This window comes from Pteropus medius, unplaced genomic scaffold (genome assembly GCF_902729225.1).
Source record: "Pteropus medius unplaced genomic scaffold, Ma_sr-lr_union100, whole genome shotgun sequence".
Classification (NCBI taxonomy): domain Eukaryota; kingdom Metazoa; phylum Chordata; class Mammalia; order Chiroptera; family Pteropodidae; genus Pteropus; species Pteropus medius.
The window spans coordinates 1,518,404-1,529,850 of NW_024349796.1; positions in this window are offsets into that span (position 1 = coordinate 1,518,404).

An 11,447-nucleotide genomic window follows, 5' to 3' on the forward strand; every position below is an offset into this window, starting at 1 on the left:
GTTGTATAGCATCTGAAGTCTTTCTAAACACAGTTTGGTATTTAACACCTGCTGACTCGTGGTTTAGGGAAGCGGAAGGATAATTGGAAGAATTCCCTTAAGATTCAGAAGATCTGTAATTCTGACTCATCTTAAACTTTAGGTGACTTTGGGTAACCCGCCGAAATTTTGTCTTTTTTTTCTCGCGGGACAGACATGAGGAGTTGATCTGTAACTCAGAAATTGCAACTCCAAAATTCTGTGAACCAAACAATAAGTTCTTTGATTTATGAATAACTATTTAAAGACTATTCCAAAAGCTCCACGAGAGGGCAGCTTCTCCCCATCGTCTGAAGAGATATTCCAAGCACCTTTAAGTCTACATTAAAAAACAAAACAAAACCTCTTATGCATTATTTTTTTTATTTTAATTACATAAGTAGGGCACAGATACATTCCCACTTTAAAAATTCCAACATTATGGACCAACTTGAGAACTCTCGATTATTACTGTCCCTTTATTCTCCTTCCCTATAGCAGGTTGGTAGATATTTTATTTTTTATGAAGTTTTGTTTTCTGCATTTTTTAAAAATAGGACATGCAACTAAATTTTTTAATCCACATGATTCGTACATCTTTTTCTGGTAAAAGTTAACTTTAATAAAGTTACGATTTACTAATGCATGTCATGATTTGCTAAATTATTTCTTGCATGTCATGATTTACTAATTTCTTAATGACTTTTAGAATATTTTTTCAGTCTTCAATGTTTCATTGAATGGTTTAGCATTATGTTTTGAAAAAAGTGAAGAACCCACAACATTTCATGGTAATTAAGATTTTGAAGCTAATGTGTTAAACCAAAGTAGAATTTTAATAATTTGCTAGCCACAAAAATATATAAAAAATCAGTTCACAGAAAAGGGACTAAAAGGGGAGAAACCACTTGACAGCCTTCTTTGGAAGCTTTTAGGTTTACTCCATTCCGTGATGTGAATCATTTGGGATACCATTCCTTCTAGGGCATTTTGTCTTAGACTAGATTAGATCTAACACCAAATGGCTCAACTAATGCAGAAAACAGGAACAAAAAAAGATCAAGCATGGCCACCGCAGAGAGGGTGGGTGCTGTCTTAGGCACCTTGGTGCCCTCTACGACGTCAAGGAATGAGACAGAGCCATTCGTATTTATGTACAAACACAAAAAATATAAACATGTCTGATGATATTACTATAAAATGAGTTGTACCTGTAGCAAATATTCCTGGAGAAAAGGAATGGCCTCTCTTTGAGACATTTTTAGGATTTGGAACCTGACTGAGCTTGAATGGGAAGTATGACATGGAGATAGATAAGAGGCAGGGACTTTATGTGATCAAAGCTTAGAGAAGGAGATGCACAGAATATGTTTGCAGAAAAGTGAGACTAGCTGAGCCAGATCAAAGGGCTTGCATTGGAGGAGTGACACAAAGGTTGGAATTTCAGGCTGTGAAAGGTCTTAAATGGAGAGTCATGAATGTTTTTCGAATGACCAGTTTCTCTTTATATCCATTCCTAGTTCGGAAGTACAGTGGGCAGTCATTATGTGTGATTGGATAGGGAGAGGTATTTAGGCCAAGAATTAGTAGCTAGAATATAGTTCCAGTTAGAATACCAACTCCCAAGCCCCAATTCACTATCTTCATTTCATATCACACTTGCGATCTTACTTTTTACTTGCATATTTATCGTCTGTCTAGTCAGTTCCATGAAGACAAACAACAACTATGCAACTACGACAACTGGTATTTGCTCTTCATTGCATCCTCAGCACCTACCACAGTGACTGTTAAAGGATAGGTATCTAATAAAAAAATTTTGAGTGAGTGAATGAATGAATGAGTATATTGCTGTGAAGTCAAAATAATTATCTCCATTTTTACAGAAGAGGAAACAGAAGCTCAAGAAAATAACTTGTGGTAGCCAGTTTTCAGGATGGCTTTGATGCCCCCTGCCTCCTGGATTCTTGCCCTGAATTCTTTCCCAAATGGAATAGGGCTCACTTGTATAAATAATAAGATTGCGTGGAAATGGCAGTGTGTGACTTCTGAGGCTAGGTCATAAAATATTATATGATCTCGCTTACATGTGGAATCTTAAACAAGCAAACTTGTAGAAACAGAGTAGACTAGTGGTTGCTGGGAGTAGCAGGGTGGGGGAAATGAGTGAAGGCGATTAGGGTACAAAGTTCCAGTTGTTGATGAATAAGTTCTGGGGATCTAATGTACAGCATGGTGACTGTAGTTAACAACGGGATTCTGTGTACTTGGAAGGTGCCAAGAGAATAGATCTTAAAAGTCCTCACCACACACACCAAAAAATGGTAATTATGTGTGATGGCTGTTAACTCATCGTAGTAATTATTTTGCAATATACATGTATATCAGATCATCACATTGATACCTTAAACTTACACAATGTTATCTGTCAATTGTATCTCAATAAAACTGGGAGTGTAGGGAATAGAGAATGAGACTCTTACCTCATTCTCTTTCTAGATCAGTTGTTTGTAGGGGAGTCAGCTGCCATGTTGTGAGGACATTCAAATAGCATTTATGAAGAGGTCCATATGGCAAAGAACTGAGGGCTCCTGCCAACAGCCAGTATCGACTTTCCAGCCATGTGAGTGAGCCATCTTGACTGCAGCCTTATGAAAGACCCCAACCTAGAACCACCCAGCTGAGCTGCTCTTGAATTCTTGACCTACGTAAAGTATGTGATACAATGTTTTAAGATAATAAATGTTTTAATAAATATTGTTTTAAGCCACTGAGTTTTGGGGGTAATTTGTTATGCAGCAATAGATAACTAATATAACTCCCAAAGTTCTTATAACTAAGCTGCTGTAGATAAGATCATTTGGCTGGGGCTGGGCTGGGAAAATTCCCAAGGTACCACATTATTAGGTCATGGTGATTGGTGCTATATTCTCCTTTCAGCCTCAAGGACTCTAAAAATGGAGATGTCTTAGAAGGCCTCCGGGCCAATGGCCAGGTATCTTCAGGAGTACATTACAATTGATACGAGAGGTGCAGAAAGCAAGAATTTGCTCAGGATCTGAGTAAAATGGGCTTGCAACTCCCTTTGTGGCTGATCCCATCAAGACCTACTACTTCTTCCAATCCAGTTTCCATGTTGTTTTCTAGGCCCATATTAGGCTTATTTTTTCTTGCTACTTTCTGGTGTCTAAGGGATACTTGGTAGAAGAACATCCTTTTTCATCCTTATGGTTAAGACACAAACTCCTGCAAACTTGACTCATGAAAAGGGATTATGACATTATATTGTGGGAGCTGTGAGTCAGGACCTTAAATAATTTATCCCGACATCCCAAAGGACCTGGAGGCAGCCTGCCCACCCTCACTCTGGGTTGCCATGGTTTATTTATAAAAAGACCATCTGTGATGGTGTTTGGGGAGTGGGGAATAGTCTGCACATTTGGAGGAATAGAGGGTGCGTTCTCCATTTTGATGTGAACTTTCCAGATCTATACGGGGTGGAGGGGCAGGCGGGTGCAGAGTCTGTCCATTTAAGAACTGCAGTGAAGAGACTGCTAGAAGGATGTTTCAGAAAATGTTTTCCCTAAGACAAGATTTCCCACCTGACATTTTTTATTTAAAATTCAAGAATGGCACACGTTATGTTACAGTGGAATGAGCATGGGATTTTTGTTGGTGTATAAACACAGGTCCAAATCCCACCAGCTACGCAATCCAGAGCATATTATTTGTTTCTCTGAGATTTCGTTCTCTTTTTCAGAAGAAATCATTGAGAAAGTATAAGTAGTGATTAGCACAGTGTCAAATACACATCATAAGTGTGTCTCCTTTCTATTCCAATGAAAGATATGAGCAATGGTGAAGAGGTTTGTGGTTGATGAGCCAAGTCCATTGTCCAGCATGACTTTGTTTTTTCACAGACTCTGTGACCTTCCTGATCCTCAGGCTCTTTATCTACAAAATGTGGACCAGTGCCTTACACTCATTGAGCAGTGTGTGCCAGCCACTGGCCTAAGTCTTTTTACACATATTAACTAATTCATTTGATGCTCACGGTCCCACACGAGCGATATTTTTATTTTAACATGAGGTGACTGAGACAGGGAGAAGGATGTATTCACTGGCAAAAGGTCACACGGCTAGTGGGTGGCAGATCCAGAGTTCAAACCCAAGTGGTACGTCTCCCAGAACCCACACTCCTTTTCTGTGTGTGGAATATTAAAATGTAAAACCAATAAAGAATATAGTGATTGCTCGGAAAATAATAATCATCGTGGTCAAGAAAATTAGTGCTTACTAATGACAGAGGCCTCTCTACAGGTCGGGTCATTTGATTAATTCTCATCAATGGAAGATGAATAGATCTTCAACAGGTGTTGGTTTAAGTACTTTAAGTCTAAGAACCTTAAGAGCCAGGGTGCCTTTTCCACCTGTCTTCTCATTTCAACTTGTGGAAACAAAGGACTTTGAGATGGCAATTCCAAGTGTAAAGTAACACGTGTACCTGGATTTCTTCTGGAGTAGAGCCAAAGGAGGGCCTCCCAACGTGCAATGGACAGTGATGTGGGTGAAAACTAAGCTTTTTTTTTTTACGTTTCACTATTGAATGTTAGGGTATATTTCTTACTACAGCATAGCATGGCCTATTCTAACTACAGAATCATTAAATAGTAGTAATGATTATTTTTCTGAAATAAAATGTGGATAACCATGGAAGAAAAATATCACAAAGTTGATGTGAAATATATATAATTCTTTCTTCTTGAGCAATAAGAAAGACATTTTGAAAGCCCAGAGCTTGAGGGAGTGTTTAATATTGGTGGAGATGGGGAGTCAAGAAAGGAAAGGAAAGGGGTCCCAAGGCAACTGTGTCTTTGTGGAAGATCTCCCCGGTCCCTAACTGGACTCCAGCACCTGAAGTCACTGCCCCGCTGGTCCTAGGCAGAGTCGGGGAAGGACATTGTCCATGGAGGAGTGACCCCAGGGTCTAAAGGTCTACTAAGAAATCCCTTTCTAACTACTGAAGCCAAGTTGCCTCACCCTCCTGTGGATTCAGGGCCTCAGAGTGTGCTCAGCAACCATTGTCCCTGCTTCCTAGGCAGCAGGAAAGGCAAATTTTTAAAAAATGGAGAGGATTTTTAATAGATATATAAAAAGCAAGAATAGACAACTACTTATCTTTCCATCCCTCAATAAACCTGGAGAACTTTGGTCACTTTCCTTTACATCGTTATCATTTGACTAAAGATTCTTCAAATGTCAAATGTCTCTGCATGGAATGGTGCCAGGGATGACCCTTGAAAGTCATGGTACCTCCACTAACAATGAAGAGGATGCAAATTGTCCTACTTATTCTCAGGAGGGACCACTGTGCTCCTGGAGGTGAGCTGAAGAGAAGGTCAATATCAGTAGCAATGTTATTTTCTATACGGGGATGCTGAGTTGCTAAAACCATTACTGATGCATAAAAGAAACATGATGGGGTGAAACATCCTTGTCCGGGAAGAAGAAAAACTGGGTCCCTCCATAGCTGATTTTAGGCCTGTTAAGTAATTTCTGTGGACCTCAGTTTTATTACTTTTTAAATAAAGATCTTGAGCATGATAATTACTGCCTTACCCAGATTTCTGGAACTACAGAAATATGACAAACTATATTGGAAAACTGCAGAGGAAAATACTCTTTGAGAACTGCCTTGACTTTAACACCAGTTCCATCTCTTTATTTGGACAAAGTACTCAATCTTTATCGAGTACCTATTTGTTACTGAGAAAAATAGCAGCGTGTTTCAGGGTAAGGTGAATCGATACTCAATTTACTTCATTCCCATAGTATTATAATGTCCTCACACAAGGCTATTTCTATCCATGGCTCCTCGGTTAGCTTAGGCCCACAGGACCATGCTGTAGTGAGCACCAGTACACCGCATTGTAAATCTTAATTTAGCAAAGGCAAATTCTTAACTGTAGCGAGCAAGGGACAGTGAGTTTCTCTGACCAACAAGCAGGTGGCCGTCTCATTTCCATCCAGATGGAAATGACCTCCTCCTGACTAGGGAGGGGTGTAGGGGAGGGGAGGGTTGTAGAAGCCCGATGTCACACAGCCCTACATAAGGGTCCCCTTTAAGCTCCTGCAGGCAGATTGGAAGCAGCTGGAAGAACGAGTTAGGTCCTGGCTGTGGGATTTTTTTTTTTAAGTTAGACACAGACACAGCTTTTAAGCAAAATGCAGCCTTCACAGAAAAAGCCCAAGCCTCAGTACGTTCAAACAGAGGAAGAGCTTAGGTGAAGTTCTCGGTAGCTGTCTGGGTCCTGGCCCTTGACTCAGGGAGAAAATGTCTATTACATGCTGATGTGTTCGTTTGATCTGAAATGTTCACAGCAAACAGCAGAGAGGAAGGTACTGGAATCTGGGTGAAGTTCTCCAGCAAGTTTCTGGTAAGACTCCTTAGGGGTACTGGATATTTAGTTTTTTGAAAAAACAAAACCCAACCAATGACTACCTCTCCATTCCAAGTTTCTAAGACACAGAAAATGGAGGGGAGTGTTTTTAGGTGCCTGTCTCAGAAGAGATCCATGCTGGAACTCTCGACAGGTGGTAGTGGAGTGCCACCCAGCGAGAAGTTCCTGCCCCCGCTGGACAACACCAAGTTCCTGGTCTGGCAGGAGCTGACCCTGACCCAGTTTCTTGGCGTCATCTGGTAGGTGACAAGGTACACATTAGCGGGGGCCTGGGGACTGTGTGGACCTGGGATTTTGGGAACCATGGGATCTGGCAGAGTGAGAGGGAGAAGAATTTATGCTTCACCTTTTCCCTTCAATTATGCCTTAAAAAGGATGACCTCATGAAGAGCCAGTTTTCAAAAGGTGGCAAGCACCTTGCTAGCAAACCTAAAGAAAGTGAAAGCGCCCAACGTGGATGTAACAGCTGCTTTCTCTTTAATTTCAACATCTTATTGGTACTGAGTTTTAATTTCTGGTTTCAAATTTCTCTAAAAATTTCCAAATAAACCTTTGGAAACTAGTCCAAAGGACCCTCTGGTTGAAGGTTTTCTAAAAGCCCAAGGACGACATCTTGCCTCTGAGTATCCGCACTCTCATGGCAGGAGAGACTTTTAGCAGGAAACATTCTCTGTCCACCTGCTGGAGTCACTGGGAAGAGGAAGCAGGCCTTCCCCACACCCGGCTTCCTCTCACTCAGAACAAAGAAAGGTGAAGTAAAGCAAATGCTGCTGACTTTAAACATAACGCTTAAAGGATTAAAGTTGTCACCTGCCAGCTGGACTCAATAAAAAATGATATGAAACTAAAAGTAGCTGACTGAGGGCTCAGAAAATGTGGCTGGTGTGTCAGTCTCCTGGTCCTAGAAACAACCTCTCAAAGTTTTGGGCCGATATAGATAGTTTCTTCAGAACATTTATTATGATTTTTTAAATAAGCTCTTTAAAACTCTCTTTATCCTCTTCTGAGCTGCTGAAGGTTGGGTCAATCCAGTAAAAACTTAGGACAACTAAAGGAAAATCAAAGTCAGGCTTAGATCCCAACTTCTGCCAGACCACAGGATGCCAGGGGCATCCATGGCCTCACCAAGAGTTTTGACATCATTTCCCCCATCTGTCCATTATACCTGCACCTGAAATTTTCATACACTCCCCTTTCTCCATTCCAGTAATTTTGAATTTCTATACTCATGCATTTGAATGTATTGGCATTGAACACCCATCATGTATCAGGCACTGTGCTGGGCTCCGCACAAAGAACAATGAACAAAACAGACGAAAATTCCCGCCCCCAAAATCTTTCAAACCACAGAGTTCTCACTTGTAGGGATTCCTCAAACTTAATAAAATTGGAGCCTGGTAGCAGAAGAAAGGAATTGAAGACACGATTTCTAGACTCTAGAGCTGATAGCGACAGCCGGGCTTTATCTCCACCGTCTCCCCTGCAGAACAGGCATTTGCTCACCATGGGAGAGCAGGGCTCGGTCTTTGGATCATCCAGTGTTAGTCAGCCAGGTTCTGAAACTACTCCCCCTCCCATCCCCCTCCATGAACCTAGCCCCTCCTAGCTGGGACTGTTTGTGCCCCTTATGTTTGGAGAGAGTGGTTAGATGGGCTTGACCATTACTGTCAGACTCAATTTGCTATGCTATCAAAAACAGCTCAGGAATGAGGACCAGGCAAAATGGTGTAGATGATAGAGGCTTTGTACATCCCCTCTCACGACCAAATCAAAATCGAGATGGAAACACGGAACAAACAGCAAGCAGAGTCACCTGGAGGTCTAGATTAACAGAAGCCCTACAACTAGGGACAGAAATAAGAAATCGCCCTGCAGTGGTAGAAGGTAGGAAGGGGCAAAGATGCCAGGCTGCCCTGTCCCCAGTGGCTGAGTGGGACAGAGGCTGCGGCAGCTGCAGATATCTCTTAAAGGGGTTGTGTCCATGAACAGATTTTCTTGGTGACGGCCCTGCTCACACTGAGCACCAGCACGGATCGGCTGCGCAGGGGGCACTGAGTTGTAGGAGTGAAGGCCAAGGTGAGACTTGCCCTGTACAGAAGTGCCGGCGGTCTCCATTGTTTCTCTGTTGAGCCCTCCCCCTCCCAGTGTGTGGACAGAGCGCCACCATAGCTGACACCATCAAATTAGATCACAGAGGTCACTCTGCCCAGAGGATTCTCTGAAACTCTGCCTCCCCCAACTCATGGCCTTATCCAAGCCACATCCAGTTGTGTCCTTGGCGTGTCCTATGCCCACCAGCCTGAGTGTCCTATGGTGACAGTTGGCCTCGGTTTCTGGCATGGCTTCTTGAAGCAACTATGAGCACAACATTTGTGGATTGCTTGCTGAATCTTAACAGGTGGCCCCAGAGAGGCATAGGCTAGGGCTAAACTTGGCCTGCAGCTGAACCCCTCTCAGGACTGTGCCACTGGACACCTACTACACAAAGCCACACTAATAAGACTGGAGACTTAGGAACTTTGCTTAGTACATAGAAACAGACACAGAAAGTCAGCCAAAATAGGGACACAAAGAAGTAGAACAGAAATCCAGGAATAATGGAGTCAGGCAATCTACTAGATACAGAGTTCAAAACACTGGTTATAAAGATGTTCAATGTACTTAGGGGAAGAGTAGATGAACTCAGTGAGAACTTTAACAAAGTGATAAAAATCACCAAAAAATGGAAATGGACATTATAAAGGGAACCAGAAATGAAGAATACATTATCTGAGATGAAGACTATATTAGAGGAAATTAACAGAGTGGATGAAGTGGAAGAGCGAATCTCTGATATAGAGGATGGGGAAGCCAAGGTCACCCAATCAGAACGGCAAGAAAAAAGAATCCGAAATGGAACAAAATTAAATGTCACAACATCTGTATCATAGGGGTACCTGACAAAGAAGAAGGAGAACAAGGAGTTGAAAACCTATTTGAAGAAATAATGATGGAAAACTTCCCTAACCTGGTGAAGGAAATAGATGTACAACCCCAGGAAGCTCAGAGAGTCCCAAGAAAGAGGAACCCAGAGAGGCCACACCAAGATACATCATAATTAAAATGCTAAAGGTTAAATACAAAGAGAGAATGTTAAAAGCAACAAGAGAATGGTAACTAGTTACCCACGAGGGAGCACTCATAAGACTGGCAGCGGATTTCTCAAAAGAAACTTTGCAGGCCAGAAAGGCCTGGCATAAAATATTTAAAGTGATGAAAACTCAGGATCTACAACCAAGAATACTTCATCCAGCAAAGCTATCATTTAGAGTCAAAGGACAGATAAAGAGCTTCCCAGACAAAACAAACAAACAAAAAAGCTAAAGGAATTCATCAACACCAGGCCAGTATTACAGGAAATGTTGGAGGAACTTCTTTAAAAAGATGAAAAAACATACATCAAAAACATGAATAAAGAATGATAATAACTACATATCTATCAAGAAGTACCTCAAATGGAAAAGAATTAAGTGCTTCAACCAAAAGATAGGGGGGCCGAATGGATAAAAAACAAAACAAAACACGTGACCCGTACATATGCTGCCTACAAGAGACGCACTTCAGATTAAAAGACACATACAAACTAGAAGTAAGGAGATGGAAAAAGACATTGCCTTGATGGATCTAGAAGGTATTATGCTGAATGAAGTAAGTCAGATAGAGAAAGACAAATGTCATATGATTTCATGTGCATGTGGAATCTAAAGAACAAAATAAACAATAACAGGAACAAAAAATGGAAATAAACTCATAGATCCAGAGACTATTTTGAGGGCTACTAGACAGGGGGAGGGTAGAGGGGATGGTGAAAGGGGCAAAGGGATTAAGAAGCACAAATGGATAGTCACAAAATAGTCATGGAGATAGAAAGTGCAGCAATTAAAAATAGTCAACGACGTTATCATAAATATGTAAGGGAGAAGGGGGCACTAGATTTAGTGGGGTGATCACTCTGTGAGCTGTATAGACCTCCAATCACTATGCTGTACAACTGAAACTAATATTGTACGCCAACTATAATTTAAAAAATCATTGAATTGTATAATATAAACATGAACAACTAATTGTCTATTATATCAGTACAAAGGGAGGGGAATTGGCTAATAAGAAACCACCAAAAAAAAAAAAAAAAAAGCCAATTCAGAACTCCCATGAAGTCCAGCCAAATGCGGCTGCTGTTTTGTATCTTTAACCCAAGAGGAGAAATTTTAGACTTTTGCACAGTAATTCCTTTCCAAATGTCATGCCAATGCTGCTTGACGTTAGAACATGCAGCATTTTGCATTCTCTTTGCTCCACACAGAAAATTCTTAATTTTAAATTTATATCAAACAGAGTATAAACCAAAATCAATTTTAGAATGTAATAAAAAAATTAAAAAAGCATTTGAGCAAAAAGAGCTGCAACCTAAATTGTGCTCAGCCAAGACAAAGCAGAGGTCACTTTTTGTAGAGAATGATAATAACTACACATCTATCAAAAAGTGCCTCAAATGCCCACAGTTTCCATTTGGTCTGTTTCATGTAAATGAGGTTTCCAAATTGTACAGTTCTGATTGGTCGGTGTAGCTGCAAATGACACAATTTGTGTAGTTTTGATTGGAAAGGGCAGGTCTCACCCCAATCAGACAAAACCAGGGCTTTCCTGCAGTGGGTGACCCAGATGGTGTAAACAAACGGGGCGGGTGGCAGAGAGTTCATTGTGAGGTTCGCCGGTAGACAGAGGACTGAGGAGCCTCTGTCAGCAGATGGTTACTAGGCTCTTATTGTTTATGAAATATAGGCTCGCAGGTGACCACAGGGCACCAACCTCAGCAGATAAATTCCTTCTCGGGGTTCACATCAAATGAACCTTCCTTCTCAGGGTCCACAAGAGGCATTATTTGCTTAGCATTTTCCAGTTATAAATAGTTTTTCTGGTTAATGATGG